Here is a 15086-nt window from a genome sequence, read left to right as displayed (position 1 = left end):
AATGCAAGCACGATAATTTTTTCACTATTATTTTTTTTTATTTGCAATGTATAATTAAAAAAAGAATTGAAGTTTTCTTTTCTAAATAAAAGATTAGATAAATAGAAAAAATAAAACATGAAAAAAATTAGGATTGTTATTTGAAATAAGTTATCAAGGCGATTCGTATTGAAAATAAGAGAACAACTACGTGGTGTTTCATTACATAAAGTTAAGGTATCCGATTAGGTTATAAAACTGGTTTTTTTTCCTGAAAAATTCTAAACTTTTTTTATAATATAAAAATAAAGCCCAAACTTTGAAAATTCTAAAACAATCGTTTTTAAAGTAAAATGGAATTGTAGATATACAGCTGTTCCAACAAAATGATAGAGAAAATAAAACCGAAAATAATGATATTTTCAACTGAAGATTAATGATTTGTTTTATTTTTATTGCAAAATTCTCCAAAAATAATATTTGAAATGTTTATGTTAACCGAGTCATAGTTTGATTATTTCGGGTAATTCTGTTAGAAAACGGTCTTAGTTTCTAGTATATCTGAAGGAACTATGTTTTTTAAATGCATTTTCTAAAGAAGGTATGTTTTACTATGATTGTTTAACTGGAAATATGATATTTCAAAAGCAACTCAGTAAAATTTCATACATTTTGTAGGCATATGTCAAAAACTTTCGAGGGTGTAATAGACAGCGGATTTTAAAATAGCTTGTTTTACAGATATTTTTAGTTCAAAACATAAATTTTGAAAAAAAAGTCATTAATGACAACTTCAAACGCTCAAAAAATATTTATTTATTAAAATAATTCTTATCTTGTGATCTATTACATTCTAGGCAATTTAAGAAGTAAACATGTGATATAAATATTAAATAATTTTCTATTTTTAACTATGTTGTATTTCCTAACGCTGAAACTGTTGCCAAAATTTCATTAATTAATCAACTTTTATCAAAACATGATGGTAATACATATAATTTTTTTTTCTATTTGTGACATTTTAAGGCTATTTCAGTTATTTGGCACTATAAAGAAAATTTATGCATATATATTTTTTTAAAGTCTCTCCGAACCTAGTCGGATACCTTAAATAGTTCTGAGTATGATCCTAATGAATAAATAAAATATGAACATTTAAACAGAAAATTCTAATTCTATTTAGTTCTAATTCTAATTAAATTCTATTTAAACAGAATTTTAACAATAAAAATCGATATTCGGTGTTACGAGACTATATTTCAAACAAAATTTCTTTCGTTTTTACAGCTTTAAAGAGCTTTCCGTTTTTTATCGTTAATACGTGAACCGACCATTTGTAGCTTGAATATTCACCGACTTCAGCGAAACAAATATAGAAAACTGACTGTAAATATTGTTTGCAATACTTATGCAGAACAATTTATCGATTTAGTAATCAGCAAGGTAAATGTGAAAAATCACCTCTTTCTTTCTCAAATATTCGAAATTTGAATATTTGAGTGAAATTTTGTTATACACTACATTTTTGAATTCAGGGTTTTAAATCTAATATTTTATATTAATGTAGCTTTTATATTTTCAGATTTTCAAATCATATTTTAAAAAGATGATAAATTATAACTAAAGTTAGATTAATAGATAATAGCTAAAATTAAATTATAACTAATTGCTATTTTATTTTTGCAACAACTTGATTATAAACTTCAATGATATATATCTGCTTTGCCGAGGCATCAGAATCCTGAAAGACCGAGGAATTGTTATAATATCACAGATATTGTAGTAATTACTAAATAGCAATCAATAACTTTTGCCTCAAAGTGAGGTACGTCCTATCGTCAGAAATGTGAATAATATAACCACACCCTATTATTATAACCTCTAGGTAGTGAGAACCCACTTACATAACTGGAGACTTCTTATTCTTATAGCCGAGTCACAAAAATCCAGAAGTAATATTCATATAAAAAAACACAAAATTTAAATCTAAGTTTTTGTTTTTCTATTTTATCGCATATATCGCTATAAAAAAGAAATAATTTATTTCTTATATATTTTACGAGCACAAGTTAATTTTTATTAAAAAATATGGATACATAATACCCCCATTGCTAATATACTGGCATCTTTTATGTTGAAATTTCTACTTCACTATTGAGAAATTATAAAGTACTTTAATTTTGGTAATTGAGCAATAAATAAAGATTCTAATTATAATTTAAGAACTTGAAATGTGACATTAAAATATATTTAGTATAATTAATTTCAATAATTTTGAATAATGCAATAAATAAATTATTAAGTTGACAAAATATAAGAAATAATTGAAAATACATTGTTAATAAATTACATAGACTATTTGACTGAAAATAAAAATATATAGAAATTTATACAAAATTGATCCTCCATTTTTTTGATAAGCTAAAACATTATTTTTGTTTCATTGAAATACCGAGGCGGCTAAATTTAGTTTCAGAAATATTGAGCCATTCTTTTACAGTGAATAATTCTAGTTCGGTAAATAAAAACTGTCCGTTATTAGCATAAATTTTATGATATAATGTACCCAGTTAGGAGACGGGTCACAAACTTTCAACAGAACTCAAGCCAGTACTTCTATTTTGTCATAACATTAAAAAATTAATTTTTTCTTATGTATATAATTTCTGGATGGATTTACACACATGTCAAGATGCATTTTTTTGTTGAAATATCTAATAAATACAGGCCCAAACGGAATCAGAGATTCATATAAGATTGTTTGATACTATACAGAATCCATATTCCGGAATTCGCTTTAAATTGCGCAACCAATCAAGACTAAAAGTTCCTAATATCATTATTTACCTAAACTTATGAACTAAATCCTCCCATTTATCAACCGATACATTCATACATTCTTTTAATTCCTTCCTCGAGTCATATTAAAAGTATTTATAACCATTCGGGACCCTCAAAGTTAAATTTTTTTCATCAGAAAATATAATTTGTTCTCACTCATTATTCCCATGACGTGGTATTTTTAGTCAATTTCTTCTCGAAGAGATTTTATTAATTTTGATGGATTTTTTTTTCACTTTCATAAATTTTATCTCAATATTTTATTTAAGACATATCCAAACATTTTCTTTACTTTTCTTTTTCTTTTTTTTTTTTTTTTTTTTTACGGAAAAAGGTTTAAAAATTCACATGTCAAATATCTTTTTTCAGTCGATAGTCGAATAATTTGTCGATCGTCCCGTGCTCCAAAACCCGTCCCCTCCAGATCATTTTGTTTTAATGTCATCTTTTCTAATTATGATTTTTGAAAAGCAGCGATAGAAAGCTTCATTAGCCTACGATTTCCCTTTCAGATAATTCTTTACCCCATGGCATTAACAAATAAATCGCGACGACGCAATCAAAACCTATACCGTTATCTCTGATACAATGTTTTTACGAAAAACTAAGCATTTGTATAATAATGATGTCATATATAATATGATAATTTTCGTAAGTGGTCTTATGATTTCTATCAAATCCTTCATTTAATTTTTAAGAAAAAAATGATTTTAATATAATTTTTAATCGTTTAATTAAAGTCAGAAGCAGCACAGAAAGTGTTCCATGATAAATTTTAAATAAAGTCTCTGGAAATTTGCATATTATGTCTTTTTTAAAAATGCCCCGATTCATTATTGAAAGACTTTCTTAACGCATAACAGTAATTAAGAAAATACCTGTGTGTGTGTGTATTGACGCTCTATAGGGCGAACCTGTAATGCCAATCTGAATCAAGAAACATCAGATTTGGCACAAATATACTTTGGAGAATGTAAATGAATAGGTGGGAGCAATTAAAAAATTATTAGAATTGTAATTAATTAAAAAATTTGTTGGAATTATAATGTTTTCTGACAATATTTTTCGAAAATATTATAGCGCAAAAATGTGCTTAACACCATTTTAAAATTCAAAAAATTATATGTTAAATGATACTAATTTAAATGTCTTGCATTTGTCCCCTTTATTTTGAAAAAAATTATTATTATTATTATTGCATTTTTTAACGCTTCATAACATTGTTTCAGTGGAATTCAAACCGTTTTCATTGTTTCATCAAGCAATAAATAGTGTGATTTTCTTCTATTATTGAAAGAAATAAATTCTTTGTATCGCTAAGGACAACGTGGAATTAGACAATGATTTACACGGGCGATTATGTTCTTAATGGTGCTATAATGTCATGGGATTTGATTCCATTAGAAACATTCATGTATACAATAAACAGAAACTAGAGTATTAAAATGACATGTGTTGAATAATCTATATTAATTTCTATCACCGTTTGATGGTTAAAAATGCTTTTCTAAAGAAATTAATATCACCAATTTATACATAAAATTTTTTTAAATTCAAACACAACCAATATTATAGGCGAGCCGACTAATTATCAACGACTGTTAGTAAAATAACAATTGTTATCTTTAATCTCTAATTGATGCGAAATTATTTCCATTGCTGTTTTCTTTGCTATAACATTGACCTGTACAATTATAAAACTATAATAAAATGTAAAAACGAAAGTAAATCCTACAAACGTAAGTAAGTTGATTCATGCCATTGACTTTAAAGTTAATTATAACTTTATTAATAAAAGATGTCGCGGAAAGGGATAAAACAGTAAAGGTCATACAAAAACTAAAAGGGCAATCATATAGCACCAAGGTTTTTAAAAAAAATGTTGGTAACAGCTGCTCTAAGCGGAGAAAGAAATCGTCTGGCAACTCTTTTAATTCCACACATCACGTAGTAAAGTAAGAAGAAATTCTACTTGGATAACTTGCTGAACAAAAATAACTCATTACTACTCAGAGCCACTGAGAATCACAGAAAGTTAGTCATAGACTACGGTGACGACTCCTCCGATTTGTCACACTGAGTGTCAAGAATGATATTGGTTAAAGTATGAGTCAAATGACTCAATAGGAAGAATTCGAACCATTTAGTCTATTCTTAATGCAGTATTTTATAAAACATTTTGAAATCTTTATTTTTGTGTTGAAGCCGATCTCTCCACGCGCTTACTTACCTTTGTAAGCAATTCACAAGCATTCTTTCACATTAGCATATACAAGCAATTCAGCTGCGAGGCTAAATCGGCAATATAACGATTTCTTCTTCTTTTTTTATATGAGTATGCTTGTGTGTGAAAATAAAAACTTCGAATAAAAAATGTGGATTTCAATCTGAATGAATCTTTGTTGTTTTTATTTTTGAAGATTAATATTTAGCGATTAGACAAAGGAAAGTCAACAAACTTCTGATAACTGTAGTTATTTCTTCCATATCTTTATTTTTATTTTTTAACGTAGTATAAATTCTATAAATAAAATGCAGTTGACGTTTTCATTTAATTGAAAGATACTTTCAATTATGGCAAGAATATTAGAATAAATAACATTATGAATAATTTTTCTTATGATTAGGTTGAATTAATAAATGAAAAAATTTGAATTTAAAAATATTTTTCAAGTCTTATAAAAGTGATTTAATTAATATAACAATTTAAAATTATGGTATTCAACTTTTTACCTCATTTGAAGAGTGAATTGGTTTTCAGAATTAAATCAAATCGACACATTATGTAGGGCTTACATTAATATAAACGGTCACAGTTAGAATTACTAAATGTACTACTTACAGCTATGTTTATGCAAATAGTTGGCAATGGTTTATATTTGATGGAAAAAGAAATACATATACAATTTCGAAGACGTCTTGATTTTTTTTGTAACACTGGATTGCAATATACATTCATAATACTACTACTTTACAATAGTTTTAAAAGTTTTTTTAGATGCAAATATGGAAGAAGAATAATAGAAACACAATAAGAAAATTTTAAATTCCATATATATTTAATACAATTAGATTAATCTGCCAATTAAAAAATCACAATAAACTTTATTCAATTTTTTTTTATTAAAAAATAAAAGGAAGTTTTCCTGAACTTGAATCAAGACGGTTTCCAAAGAAGTTTTCCGAAATTTTCCTTTGCAGACTAATTAAAAAACACTCAATACCATTTGAATGATTATAATAAAAAAGTGTAAGATAGTAAAGATTAGATGAAAGAAAACAACTCTATATTTGAAATAGAGCTGTTTTTAGAACAAGTTGTTATTATCTATACTTATAATAAAGCTCAATGTGTGTGTGTGTGTTGGCGCTCTACAGGCCAGACCGTTTGACATACAGCTACCAAATTTGGTACATGTATACCTTGGAGGTTGGGAATGTGCACCTGGGGTTTCTTTTTTCGAATTTTTAATTAGAATTTTAATTATTAATTAAAAACTAACTTTCCCGCCAAAAAAATCTTCCATTTTCCCCACCGCCAACTTTTCCGCCAAAAAAATCTTCCATTATCCCCAGCGCCAAACGAGAAAGGCTACAGTTTTTTTTTCTCCCAACAGTAATGAGGCTAGGGTTAAAATTTTTCGGCGGATTATTTCAATCGGTTCTGTTTATTTTCTTAATGTTTGATGCATTTAAAATTAAACATTGTTAATGAATCAATCTTTCAGATTCATTCTGAAGTACTTTTGAATTAAAATAAAACAGAATAAAGGAAATTAAAAATTTCTAATCCGCATAGCGTTACCCCAACTGGCGTAGAAAAAATCACGTATTTGCGTTACGTAACCGGCGAAGAAAATTCACGCATGCGCATTCTGTTCTGATTGTTGCCATGACAACGTTATCAATGGATGATTTAAATTATTTTTTGGTTAGTTGCATGCTTTTGTAAGTAAATTGTATTTATGTTAGTTATATATATTTTTTTATATGCTTATAGTTTTAAGTACATCGTTTTTTAAGTAGTTTTTTTAAAACCTGTTTTCAACCGTTTATTTTAAACGATTCGTTTTATTTTCTTAGTGTTTGATGCATTTAAATTTAAACATTTTTAATTAATCGAGCTGCTCATAATGAATCTAAGAAAATTTTGTTGACCAACTCTTGAGATATTACATAAATTTAAAAAGATATTCTTTAGTGCCCATAAAGTTTAAACGCTGAGTGACTATTTTCAGTAATCAGATTATAAAAAAAAATGCTTTGTTTCAGTAAAAAATATTATTATATTGATTGAAGATTAATTCTTTCCACTTTAATTTAAAGCATAAATTCTACGGGTGCTAACAGAAAATGAGAGAGATACATATTACGTTATGACTGAAGGCCTTTATAATATTATGAATGAATTAATTATATGATAATCAAAATTTGAAGTTTTAAAATATTTTGATGAAGAAGCTATTAAAGTAGAAATTGCATAAAATATTTAATTATTAAAATTTTAACGAACATTAAGATTGGCGAACCGGCTGGTCGCCAAAGGCGGCTAGTTTAAAATAAAAGCCATTTGATTAAAATGAAAGATAATTCACACCTTGATTTTTACCATTTTACAACGGGGGAAAAAGGCACTGTTTATAAAATATCATTATAATAATATTTTTCTTATCCGGAATTTTAACTTCAATTTCGATTTAACTCTTTAAAATTTCAAACTATGCTGTTATATAGCAAATAACCATTATGAATTACAACATCTCGAAAAAGAGAAAAAAAGACAGTGAATTTGACGAAAGAATTTATTTAGGAAAGTCTTATGAGTAGATATAACTATTATTTTCTACCGATATAATCAGTAGTCGAAATTTAATATTCACTGTCAAAGAGATCAGTGTACAATGAGCTGAATTTGAAGAAAAAAAACTGATGACAAAAAACTATCTACGAATTAATTATGCGCACGAGGAAAAAAAAATGTTTTGAGCAAAGAAAACATAATTTTCTCTCTAATTATATAAAAAAAATCTTAGTTCACCCTTTTACAACTCATCTCCAATTTGAAATGTTCCTGATCTATTATTTGTCTCGCTTTTGAATGTTTTTGCCTTTTACTCTCTCGTATACGTAATGTAGATAAAGAACAGTAATCGACCAAAAAATTCGAATTCGAGATTTTGACGAATCTTCACGTTTTATATCTCCCTGAGTTCAAAAAATACATTTTTGGAAAATCTGTCTGTCTGTGACAAAGACAACTCAAAAACTCATCGAGCTAGACGGAAGAAATTTGGTTTACGGTCTTGATACCAAATATGTAGATTTCGATCACATTTTGAGCAAAATCCGTTCCGAGGAAATTTGTCTGTCCGGCGTTCGAATATGCATTAACATGATCACTACAAAACGAAGAGAGCTAGAAAGATACAATTTGGCACATACATTTAACAGCTATTAAAATTTGAGCCAAATCTAATGAAGGGTTGACCGTCTGTCGGTCTGTATATTCAGAAGCATATATACGCGATAATACAAAAATGCAACGAGTTTAATGTATCAAATTTGGTATAGGCTTTATTGATTATAAGAGCAGTTTTGTGTCAATGGATTGAGAAAAATGCGTTTAAAATACAAATTCGATTTTTCAATACTATTAAATCATATCAAAGATCCCCTGATTATAAAAAAGAAATCAATACAACAGATAATTTAAATAGAATATTATCTGCAAAATGCATCTTCCAAAAATACGTATTTAGGATAAAGTATTTGAAATAAAAGCAGTTCATTGTGTTTCGCGCCTATTTACCAGACTTGCTGATGAGAAGTTACTAGCTCGATCTATTTGCATGACAATTAGATCTTGGCTAAGCAAATTTTTTTCTGTGGTAAAGAGCCATTATATAAGTAACAATGTAAGTTATAACACAAGTAGCTAAATCAGAATAATATAAACGACTTTTGGCCACTTCTGATATTGGAATACCGCCCACATTGTGTTGTTAGTTCCAGTACGGTTGAAGCTATAAGAGGACTAAAATAGGTAGACAATAACATTACACAAAACGTGATTTTGAATGCCAGAAGTTAATTAGTATGTATAAATTCAACAGAGAGTCTGTGTTTTAATCCCAAATGATATAACGCAGCATGGGATACAGCTTAAAATGTATCTTCTTTTAATTTAATAAAGTTATGGAAACTTCAAAATGAACAGAACATTCAAATGCATATTGGATTTCATCCAAATTTTAAAAGGTCTTCTGAATGAAAGGTTTTCCCAAACTTTCATGATGAAATGTTCTGAACAACACAGCTTTACCTTTACGGTTACATTGATTAAAGATTCCTCATTATTAACTAAAGAAATATTATTGAGATTTATAAATGGAATACAATAAAAGAAAAATACACTTACATTTAATTGGAAAGGTGCTCTGAATAAGTAGTTTGCCCATATCCTCTGTGATGCAATGTTTCCAGAAATTAAAACGACGTAGAAAAGGTTACTACCTACATTGCTTAAGTGTTCCTCATTATCAGCCAAACAAATACAACAAAGGTTTATAAATAGAATATAGTAACACACACACACACACACACACACACACACCTACATTAACTTTAATAAATTTTTGAAAGGAACTATTAGATAGGAATAGATCAAAACACGCACATTTTTGGCTTTCGTTAGAATTGGGAAAGGTGCTCTGAATAAGCAACTTTCCCATACCTCCTGTGATGCAATGTTTCTAGAAATTAAAACGACGTAGAAAAGGTTACTACCTACATTGCTTAAGTGTTCCTCATTATCAGCCAAACAAATACAACAAAGGTTTATTAATAGAATATAGTAAAACACACACACACACACACACACCTATATTAACTATAATAAATTTTTGAAAGGAACTATTAGATAGGAATAGATCAAAACACGCACATTTTTGGCTTTCGTTAGAATTGGGAAAGGTGCTCTGAATAAGCAACTTTCCCATACCTCCTGTGATGCAATGTTTCAGGAAATAAAAGCGACGATTCCTCATTATCAGTCAGACAAATACTTCTGAGATTTGTAAACAGAATATATTTAAAAAATACGCTTATATTAAATTTAATAAATTTTTGAATGGAAGTTATTAGATAGAAATAGATGACAAAGACTCATATTTTTGGCTTTCAGTAGAATTGGAAAGGTGCTCTGAATAAGTGGCTTTCCTATACCATCTGTGATGCAATGTCTCTAAAAATTAAAAGACGTCGAGATCATTGCTACCTACATTGCTTAAGTGATTTCTCGTCATCAGACAGACAAACACTACTTGATATATAAATAGATGAAGGTAAAGAAAAGAAACGTTGTAAGACATCTCCGGGTGTACGACCTTTCTGCTCCAGGTAAAATCATTGTATTCTGCAATGTAAAATTAGAACAAGTTGCATAATGAGATCGGAAAGGTAAAGAAAGGTTGTTTGGATATTCTTTTTTCTTCCGGAGTAAATTATTTGTAATATGCATAGATTTCAAAATTTGTAAATGAGTTGGAGGAAATGTTTTACAAGCTTAATTAAATCACTTTTCTGGCCAAAGTCCATCAAAAGCAAGATGTGGCGTACTAAATGATCGCGAAAACGACGTAATTTACAAGGTTTGATGGCCAAAACATCGGTGGTAATATATCGCATGTTAGTCAACTTAAGTGCAAGTCATTGCCCGTTCTTGGCTCTCAGCCCTTGTTTCGAAATCGCCCGCTGCGTTTTCGTTTCAAACCGCAGCTGAATCTTCACTTTTTACCAACCTCGCTGTTTCTCTCGCAAGATCGCGCGTCTAGGAAGTAAACAGTAGATATTCCTTGAAACGTGCAGGAAAATTAAAAAAAAAAAAAAAAAAAAAAAAAAAAAAAAAAAAGGATGGGGGGAGAGTGAATTTTTTCCTTTTCTTTAAGTTGCTTAAAAGAAAAGAAATATAGAATTTTACAAGACAATTTTCAAATAAAACGGCGGCTCTATTTATTCAATCTTGAGTCTATCTAATTTTCCCCAAAAAAATTATAGCTATTAGTATCACTAATTTTTAAGCAATATTCAACGGTCATCCTAATATAATAATTGATAAATGTCTAAATTATTTTTTCTGGCTGCTAATTTGAAAAAAATTTTTAAATCGTAGTTAATATTGTTTTTGTTTCTTTAATTTGAAAGAGTAAGATGCTCAGAGCATCCATTGAATTTCCTTTAATGTTTAAATGTCTTGCCCTTTTTTGACAAATCTGATTCGTAATTCAAACATGAATATTAATCTAAATCATAATATTTGATAAATTATGAATTTCTTGAGTCCAAATCATTCAAATAATTCTTCTTTGATTCTTTGGGCCGATAGTTTCGTTTTCAGAGAAATTTAGTGAGGCATTTCGATCTGGATTTTCTAAAAATAGATGGGGTTTAGGGTGAGAAGGGCAGATATATAATTTGATGACACTTTATGCATTAGAAGGATAGGCCGGTAATTATATTGTATTGTATTTTTATGGCATACGGTCCAGTAGAAGACTAACTGAACGATGGTGGTCTCATGGCAGAATCCAGGGTTTGAAACGCAGCTCCAAGGGAGACTAAAACTCAATACAATTTAAATTATTCGTTTCTTTCGTCCTCTTGCTGATGTGGTTTGGAAGTTTAGGAGAGGGGGTGATTCTCTTCATCTAGCCACGGGGCAAAATCAGAAGGACCATTCTAAAACAGTTCACTATCTTTACGAAACAGAACACTAAGATGTAACCTAAATTAAATCAGAAGAAATGATCCCTCTTAAACTTTCTCTCATATTCTGAAAATAATGCATTCTGTAATAAATATTCACATTCATATTCTGTAATAAATATTCATATTCATATTCTGTAATAAATATTCATATTCATATTCTGTAATAAATATTCTGTGATAAATGTATTACTCTCCTTTCACTCCGCTTAAAATTGTAGACATTGAATACAGATTTTTATGTTGGAGTCCTGCGATTGAGATTTGTCATGTAATTTGTAATATAGTGTGCTTGTGTATTATTAACTGCATACAATTTGCGAACAATAATATATATTCGCATGCGATCTCTGGCGATTTATCATTGAGGTGCGGCTAATACGCATGTACCAAAAAACCGAATGTATATACCAAATCTATATGGATGCCATATTTTTCTATCTATTGAATACAAAATTTGACATAAAACTGCAATTGTGATCACAAGATCACATACTAAATTTCATTTATTTAAGTCGTCTCATTTTTGAAATATTACATTCACATGTATGTGAAAATAAAGACTGACAGTATATCAACCTCTTGACGGATTTGTCACAAATTTCATGAGAATATATATTTTGTATACCAAATTTTATCTATCTACTTTGTGTTTTGTAATCGTCATATACTCCAATAGCCAGGCACAAAGCCTACTTCTGAATGGTTTTCGTTCAAAATATGATAGAAATCTATAAAATCCTTTAAATCTTCCTTCTTAAAGTTCTAAAAATAAGTCCATATACCAAATTCCATCCATCTAGCTCAAAGCGATTTTGGGCTATCGGGTTCACGGACAGTCATACAAACATAATTCCAAAAATAAGTTTCTCCGATTTAAAGAGGTCTGAAACGTGGAGATTCATCAAAATTTCGAATTTTTTTATGGTTACAATATTATCTCTTTGTAAACTTCGTATATGATAAAGTAAAAAAGTAAAACAAATTTTTCTAAGAAATTTTTAAATTATAAGTATCAAATATTGATACCTAATTAAGAAAAAAAAGTAAAAACAATATGGTGCATTGGCAAAATAAAATCATACTGGACAAACATAAAATATTAAAAATTTAATAAAAGAAATAAAATATTGATAATTAAAAGATGAGACTTGATAAATGGTATATGGTCAATGATGCACATAAGTACACTTATTAGAGAGTATATGAGAAAATTTTAAGAATACCACTCTTGCTGGTTTTTATTGTTTTTAGATTGATTGTGTACACATATTAAATACCTAATATATTTTAAAATTTTTTATCATCCACTATTAATAGTTTTATTTTATTTTTTTACGTATTTTAACTTTATTTATAGCTTTTCTTTCTTTTTTTTGCGTAAAAAAAAGATTCTAGCAATGTACTCTGTAACTAAATTTTTTTTTCTTTTGTACGCGTTTCTTCTTTAATAGATAAATAAATATTTTCCACTCACAAACGCGATGAACAGGAGACTTAACGCGGTAAATTCCTTACAGGAGATATTCTCTTCTATTTTAAATTCAATAATATCACTTAATCGCATTATTTTTCAAATTCTACTTTCCTTAGTCGTCAGTTATACTTCAACGGACACTATCTCATGCGATGTAGACATTGATACGTTATCGTGAAACATTATTTTCTCGTTTCAAACTTTGTTTCTTCGAGTAGAATAAAATGCTTGCGCTTGTTGACACAAATATTTGATCCTAATTCCAGCGAGATAAGAACATTTTTATGAAGTGACTTTTGCGAACAGAAAAAAAAAAGATAGAATAAGATTAGTTTTATTTCTAGATATACTAAACAAAAAAAAATGTTTAAGCTTTATTTAACGAGTTTTAGTTCTTCTTTTTTTATTAAAAAAAATGGAACTCATTTATTTATTTTTATCTCAGAGAAATATTTTAAATTTGCTATTTGATCAATTTATTTATTATTATTATTTTATCTGAGAACAATAAAACGTGCATCTTTTTTTTCTTCTTTTCTACGAATAAGGTGAGAATTCAGTTCCTGTAATGGACTAAAATATTCCAGATATTCTAAAAAAAACCATCATTTATAAAAACCATGCAGTCATGTTACGGAAGTCAAGAAAGACATAGCTACATAGAATTACAAGTGCTTAATAAATTGATATCAATTCTCTTTTTAATCTCAGGGTGATGCGAAAAGTGGTTGCGACAAAATTTGAGGGAAAAACAAACATGTCAAAAAAATTCTGTTTTACATAAGGAATCTTTGAAAAAATATTTAGTCAGCAACTTAATTACCTAACGTATATATCAATAATTTTCATTCCATTGTAAGGGTCGTTCTAATATAACTTATAATAATAAATCAAGGAGATAATATTTACCCCATAATGCATGATTTTTTTACCGTACAATGCCTAACTTAATTTTTTTTTAACAAAGAAATAAATGAGTTTTGCATAACTGCATATAATTAAAAAAACTATTTTTAAAAAATTTAAAATTATTTTTTTATTTAAAAAATTAATGGTGCCAAACGGATTCATTTTGAAATAACGAATACCCCAGTGATACCAATCACATTATAACAATACTGCAATAAAAATAAAAGCATCTTTTAACCAATATATTTTTTGCAACGCAAAAAAAAAATATTTTGATATTTTTAATAATAGAAATATTCATACAACATCCATCTTGGTATATTCCCAAGTTATCAGTATAAATCTAATTCTAGTACCATTATTGCCATATATCAATCTTTTCTACACATATTTATCAAAAAGCATTTAAAAAGGGATTTTCATAATTATTATTGCCTTTTGCAACAATCACGATTTGTTTATAAGTTGAAATAAAGATGTGTACCCAAATGACTATACTATGCATCGTAAGGTTATATTCTATTAGTTTGTATCATGATTAGATTGTTTTCGAACTGATCAGTTGATTTTGCATGGTGATGAGATGATAAGAAAGATACTTGAAACACTTTCCCCTCCATTGCCCAAACTATCAAGCTGCATCAGCCAGAAGACAAGAGCACAGATGATTTAAAATGTAATATGTTTGAATCTGTGTGTCAAACCCCGTATTTTGCAATGAACACGAACACGGCCCGTTTGTCCTACATTGGACACTGTAGTATAAAACTGCAATGTAACTAATAGGTTATTGCCCTAATAAATGAAGCGTTTGCATATCATGTATCATGTCTTCATATCTGCTATATCATATATGAGATCCTTTAGGTCCCTAATCGGATCTAATTTTTAACAAATATTCATATAGGGGCTCCTTCGTCAGTGTCTGTGGTTATTGTTTTGTCAAATGTTTCAATGAAATGATACAATCTGGAAATTGCTTTCATTCATGAAAGAATATTTTGAAGATCAAATAAGAAATTAAAGAAACCTGTATCTTCAATAATACATTTTTCTGAAGGAAATTCTAATTTATTGATTATTTCCAAGAAAAGATAATATACATGGACAGAAAGAT

The 15086-nt window shown here is 28.3% G+C and overlaps 1 long non-coding RNA gene across 1 annotated transcript in view; it reads right to left on the bottom strand.

Moving 5' to 3' along the window:
• Positions 1-9515, bottom strand: part of LOC129975928 (uncharacterized) — a 41656-nt gene extending 32141 nt beyond the window's left edge. Inside the window, exon 1 of the long non-coding RNA XR_008785061.1 lies at positions 9239-9515. This is a non-coding gene — a long non-coding RNA (uncharacterized LOC129975928). The remainder of the gene's footprint in view (positions 1-9238) is intronic.
• Positions 9516-15086: the final 5571 nt, after the last annotated feature.

The sequence above is a fragment of the Argiope bruennichi genome, chromosome 7 (assembly GCF_947563725.1).
Source record: "Argiope bruennichi chromosome 7, qqArgBrue1.1, whole genome shotgun sequence".
Classification (NCBI taxonomy): domain Eukaryota; kingdom Metazoa; phylum Arthropoda; class Arachnida; order Araneae; family Araneidae; genus Argiope; species Argiope bruennichi.
The sequence above is the reverse complement of the archived record's forward strand: the minus strand, read 5'-3'. Positions and strand labels throughout refer to the sequence as shown.